Raw genomic sequence first — 6,225 nt, 5'->3', positions numbered from 1 at the left:
GCAACTGGAGTAGGTTCAGTATGTGTACACAAGGGTTGCGAAGGCTGGATTAATCATGATGTCATCCAGGTCATAGTGTTAGCAAGTTTATTTACTCGAGTAACTCGAAAGATGCATCTGCGCCCTGCCTAAGCGTGTGGGACAGCTGCCTTCCAAGCTTGCGTGGTCTGCATAGTTTTGGATAGTGGATCTTACAGTAAGTTGTTTTGGTTCTCATCGTATGAGTTGGAGCACGATGGGATAACTGCTCATGAAATGGCTAACAGTCCAACTCCCTCAGTGCCTGCCTATACCCAAAGGCCCCCGTTCGGTAGATGGTTGCCATTTGCGGGCCTGCCCTGTTTTGTCTGAACAAATGATGGTAATGCACTTGTCGAAAGACAGTTGAGCACGTGAGGGGAAACAGAGGTGGGGCTAAGATGGACTGGAAAGAGGAAGCCGTGCGCTCCAGGGCTTGGAGTTAACAGTTACTGCAGACCTCAAGCACGTTACCTTCTCATGTGTCAGGCTCCATATGCCAACGGAGTTTGCAGGTTTTTCTTTTTAAGAGGAAAATCCACAATCAGCTCAATGCAGTTCCCTTTTTCTTTTTTTTTTTTTTTTTTCCTTTTAGGTCTGCTTCCCATCTGTGCTTTAGCAATGGGACTGCTGGTATTTCTTAAACACAGAATTAAGAGTCCAGTTGGATTGCTGTGGAGCAGAGGCACCTCCTATATAAGGGGAGCTATATACCCTTCTCTTGTGTAATTGATGTAGCTTGATCTTTGGAGCCCAGTCAGAAGCTAGACTGAAGGAGAATCTTTAGAGTCGTAAGATGAAACTTGAACGTTTTGTTTGTTATGGCACGGGTATTGCTTGGAGTGTTTCGTTGGAAATTGAGAGCAATTACCTCTCTCCTAGATGAGTTAAGCAGCTCATAAAACGCTGTATTCCACAAGGAGGGAAGGTAAAGGGTGGTTTTTTTATTGTGCGCTGGGTTGGTTGTTTTAGTTGGGTTTTTTGGGGGGTTTTTTAAGACTCCTGCAAGTTTGAGTTTTCATCCTTCAAGAGAAAAATGTGGATTGCAAAGATCTTCCCATACCTTGGATATCACTTGAGTATGTTTTGGGGAGTTACTTTGCCTGATGGAGTCAAGTAGAAGCAGAATGCCTTCGGAAAGTTGACAGGATATTAGGGTTTCACCCCTCAAATGGAGTCTTTGTAAAGCCTCTGAGAGCAAGGTCAGCTGTAGAAGGAGGTGTTGCAGCAGAGCCTGCGAGCTCAGAGGGACGGGTTCTCAGTAGGATAACTACACTGGATGCCTGTAGGGCCAGAAGTTGTTTATCACAGGTCTGCGTGGTACTAAAATGAAGTAAAGAGCAGTATTAACTTGGATGTAAGGGCTAATAGCACTGGCATCCCTGACAAAGATGTAGAGTTGCCTGGCAGGAAGCACACTGGTGTCTGAGAAAAGCGCGGTGCATATCAGAGTCGGAGTTGTCTGCGAGGCGCTTTGGGATACCTCTGTAACATTACCAGCAGAAGTGGCAGTCTCCACCCTGGATCATCCCACACTCACTCCTTGAAGGGTGATTGTAACCTGGTCCTACACAGCACAGAACTATTACAAAAACACAGTACTCCACCTGCTCTTCTTAACCCAGTCAATCTCTCCGTTCGAGAAGTTTGTGTGTTCCAATAAAAACAACCTAGCTGTGCACTTTTCTGTAGCTCTTGCTGAGAACTCTTCCCAGGTTGGCACCTGAATGCCTTACTCTCAGCAGTCAGAGGCTTGCTTGCTCTGTGTGCAGGTTATTGCCATAGAATAGTTAGGACCTACAGCTTCTTTCCTTCCCCATTAAATAGTGGCCTTGTTCAGTATATTTCTTTTTAAAAATTGCTTACTGTTGAAAGCAATGAAGCACATTCTAGGGTTTTGATGGTTGGGGACTCTGGTGATGGTTCCATATAAGATGGGATCTTATTACTTGCTGTATTCTTAACTTCTGCTAATAAAAGAACCAAATGGAACATTGTCTGGTTTGGGTCTTTCCATGCTGCGTGGGAAGCTTGGAAGTCGTTCCTCCCTTTCTTCTATCCCAGGAAAAGGCTTCTGCTGGTGCAGAAACCAAACTGATGCTGAAATGCTTGTTTAAGTACAGTTGAGCTGATGCTTGCTGTATGCCGCCTCGAGCAAAAGCCAGTGGGTGGGAGTTCGTGCGACTGAAATATTAGTTCCGCTATGTGGCATCCTCTTGATGTCTATAATTCACATCAAATTTGTGCCCGGTCCTGCTGTAAGATTTCAATACTGTTCAACGTGTATAGCCATCACAGCAGGCAAAGGTGCCCGTGGGCTGTGCTGCCTCTTGCTGCTAATCTCGAGGAAAATTGGTTTTTCCGAAGTCCAGATTTCCATTTGATGCCCACTGGAGTTGCCGGTTGCGGTACGTAGCAGGTAGCGGTGTGGGGGATGGAGGTGGTGTTGGGTGTGTCTGGTGCCACCGCTTCATGAAGCTGCTCGTCACAGGAACTCCCCTGACCTACAGTTATGCTGAACTTGCAGGGAACGGAAAGCCTGGGACACCACTTACCCTGTCCCATGCCTGCTTGTTTTTGACCTCTGCCATATTTTAAAAGTAATTTGAGGACAAAGTGGGATTGGGGTCACTACTGAGCTTCATCTCTTTTGGAAAGCTTAGCTGAACCCATGCTGTAGAATGAGGGCATAAAGCTGCAGGGTGGTCTTGGGGCTGGCTAGCCTTGTCAGGTCTCTCTCTGCATCCCCCAAGCCTCCACCCGAGCCCAGGCTAGCTGTCATTTCAAAGGTTATCTATTTTGCGTGTTCAGAGACGTTAATTTTCCGTTTTCCAGTCCCTGATCTTGCAGATTTGGGAGCAGACTGCATTGCGTACTGTCCCCTTCGTTGCTCCAAGGTTTAAAAGGGCTTTCCCTTACCACTGCGGGTTGGGTGCCAGGGGGTAACGGGCAGACAAGGGAAAGGAACAAACTGGCCAAGGAGTCAAACGGGGTGGAGCGTGGTGGAAGGAGCAGAAACTGTGATTTACGGACAGCATGGGAAAGCCAAAGGTGAAGCGCTGGGGGCTGGGAGCTTGTGAGGAGGAAAATGGGCAGGAGGGACTGAGGGTGTGAAGGACAAGAGCTGGGGGGGAAAGACAGTGGGTGCTGGAGACCTTTGGTTCTTGTGGGCAAATTTTTAGATGAGATTGAGATTGAGAAGAGATGTTCAGGAGGCCTGGACTCACATTCCTGGTGTCAAGGAAATGCCTCCCAGCCTGTACCCAAGTCAGGGACTGATCATCTTCTCTGGTGTGAAGGCTTAGAGGCTGGAGGGGGGTCGGGCAGGAGTCAGGTTTGGCTGGGGAGGCAGCGGGGCTGGTGCTGACCGGATCAGCCCTGTGCCTGGAGTGGGGCCTTCTGCTCTGCCATTGCTGTTCCTGGGCTGTCAGCAAACATCTGTGACCGCCTGGGCGGGATACGCCTAATCCTCCTCATGGCTTGGCTCAGGCTGAGTCTGGGCACCTACAGCTGTGCTGTTCATCAGTTGCTTGACTCAAGATGCATCTTTTGCAGTGCCTCGTCAGAGCCAGCTCCAGGAAATGACCCGTGGCAGCTTGAGGGCTCAGGATGGATTTTTTTTTTTTTTCCCCTTTTTAAAAATGCGAAGCAAATTCAAGGAGCATGGAGAACTTAGGTTACACACAAATTACAGTAAAAGAAGCTGCCAGGTTTGAACATGAATTGGGTTTATTTTGTTTTCAGGAAGCGGAATGATCCTTAAAAGTTGCCTTTAAGCTATTAGAAGGCTTCTCTGCAAAATTGAGTGCTTTTTTCCTTCCCCACTCCCCGCCTCCTTGGCATCAAACAATTTGAACCAACCTCTCCTGTCTGGAGTGCCCAAGCTGAAATTCTCCAGGCTGATTTCCAGGGGTGCTGAGTGCTGATGTGCTTTGAATGACGTTCCCAGGAAGGATCAGCTCCTTGGAGAGGATGTGCGCAAGTTCGTAGGACCATATTGCTCTCCATGAAGAAGGAATACCGGCCTCGAGGTCACGGCGACGCCGAGCGCGTCACACCGGATCAGTACTTCAACAACGAGCAATGCAGGAGAAGCGTGTGAGGAAACCCTGTGTTCATCATCATCAGCAGCAGCAGCAGTTTGGCTGCTGTGAGGGGACCACGGTGTAACCAGTCCCTTGTTCACCATCTCGCTTGCTGTCGGGCAAGAGAGCTCCTTGGCGGAATGCGAGCCCGGCATGCCTGCGTGTGCCCAAGGGGATGGATGGTTTGCCTGCTCGGTCTTAATTCTGGCATTTCCAGGAGCTTCACCTTTGCCCTTCTCTCCTCTCGTAAAATTCATGTCGGAACAACAGAGCCATTACTGCTTCTGAGCTGGGAGATGTTCGCACTGGAGCTTCGAGGTGGTCTTGCTTTTTAGCGGCTTTGTCCCTGGTAGTGGCACAGCTGGGCACAGAGGCTCTTCACTTTTGGCATAAAACCCAATCCGGCCTGCTTGTAAACGAGATGGGAAAATCATGGGCCTGGCTGGGTTCCCAGAGCAATGATGCGTTTCCCTAATGGAGGCGAGTGGCACCCAGACCCGCTCCAGTAGCTGCCTTTTGTTTTCCTCTGTGGCCGTGCTGAAGCTGTGCGTAGGGTTTGAGGTTTGCCATCGCGCCGGCTGGAGCCGAGCTCCCCTCAGCTGGAGTGGTTGTGGGGCCGGCCGGAGCCGCTCGCTGGGGCAGAGGCGGGCAGGGGGCAGCTCCTTGCAACAGGAGCAGCCGGGGCGGCTGCCTTTTCCAGGGAGCCTCCTGCCAGTTTTGAAAGCGATGCTGTGTCCCTCAGAGCTCGACAGGAGCGGGGTGACAGCAGGCTCCAGCCCCTGCTGCCCGGGGGGCTGGCTGAGCCAGGCTGAGGAAAGCCACTGCTGGCTGACATTGAGACAAGCAAGCCCAGCTTGGGTTTTTGGCTAGCGCGTACCATACGGCATGGGTGTGCTCGCTCTCGCCAGCGTGGGGGCTTCCCGGGCAGCTCCCTGTCCCCCTCCCCACTGCCCGTGAGAGGCCAGCCCCTGGTGTGATGGCCGGGGGGTGGTAGGGCCTCCGGGAAAGCCAGCAGCCTCCTGCCACTGTCCCCACAGCCTTTCCTGGAGGAGGGCCGAGGAAGCACCTGTGTGCGCCCCTGCGCAACGCACATGCTGCTCCTTGTCACACCGGCAGGACAGCAGCGGCTGAAACGGGGGCATACCCACGGAGCTCGGTACGCAGCCCTCTCCCGCCGCCGGCAGGGGCCTGCCTGGGGAAAGGTGGGGTGCCAGGGCACCCGAAATGCGAGGCAGCAGCAGAAAGCAAAGCAGGAAGAGCTGATGAAATTTTCTGCGTGGCCCACGAGGTATTTACTGAGGAAACGTGCTTGGTGGCGTTCAAGCGGGGCTATTACCGTTTGCATCATGTGGTGATGACGAGCTGCGTTGCTGCGGCTGATGTCATGGGAGGTAATGACAGTGGCGTTCGCTGGCTGGGTGACAGAAGGTGTGAGGGCTCCTCTCATGTGCAGGCAGGGGGGGCTTAAGGGGCCCTGCAGCTGGGGCAGGGCAGAGGCGTGAGGCACAGCCGGTGCCCGGGGAGGGGGGCGATCCCCAGCATCCAGGAGGGACGGGAGCAGCAACCCCCTCCAGCCAGCAACGCAGTCAGCGCACAGGACTTTGATGTCTCTTCCCCACTTGCTTTCGAAAAAATTGCTTTGTGCAAAAGTAAGCTTCACATTTGGCTGCCCTCAGCACCCTCCTCCACCTCCCCTGCCAGTGGAGGCTGTGAGAGCGCGGTGTTCCTGTGCAGAAAGTGCCAGTGGGGCTTTGTCAGCAGCGAAGCATCCTGGAAAATACTCTGAGGAGCTCGACTTTGAGAGGTACGCATAAAACCAAGCAAGACTGTGGTACTGGTCCTTTGCTGTGGCAGGGAAGGGCACTCCCCTGTTAACCCACTTGGAGCGTGGGGCTCCTCACTGCGACTGCTGCCATCCCCAGTCCAGGATGTGCCAGGGTTTTGCTAAGTATAAGCTGACTCAAGCCAGCCTGCTGAAAAGCTGCTGCTTTTGTGCCCGCTCCCAATTGCAAACAGCTGCTGTAAATCCAGGGCTGATCCTCCTGCTATGTCATAGGATGACATCATCTCCGCCTGGTCATACTCGAAGGTGCGGTCATTACTGTCTGCCCCGTCCCAAGGC

The sequence above is a fragment of the Egretta garzetta genome, unplaced genomic scaffold, assembly GCF_000687185.1.
Source record: "Egretta garzetta isolate BGI_Z169 unplaced genomic scaffold, ASM68718v1 scaffold511, whole genome shotgun sequence".
NCBI lineage: Eukaryota > Metazoa > Chordata > Aves > Pelecaniformes > Ardeidae > Egretta > Egretta garzetta.
Note: the sequence above shows the minus strand (reverse complement) of the source record.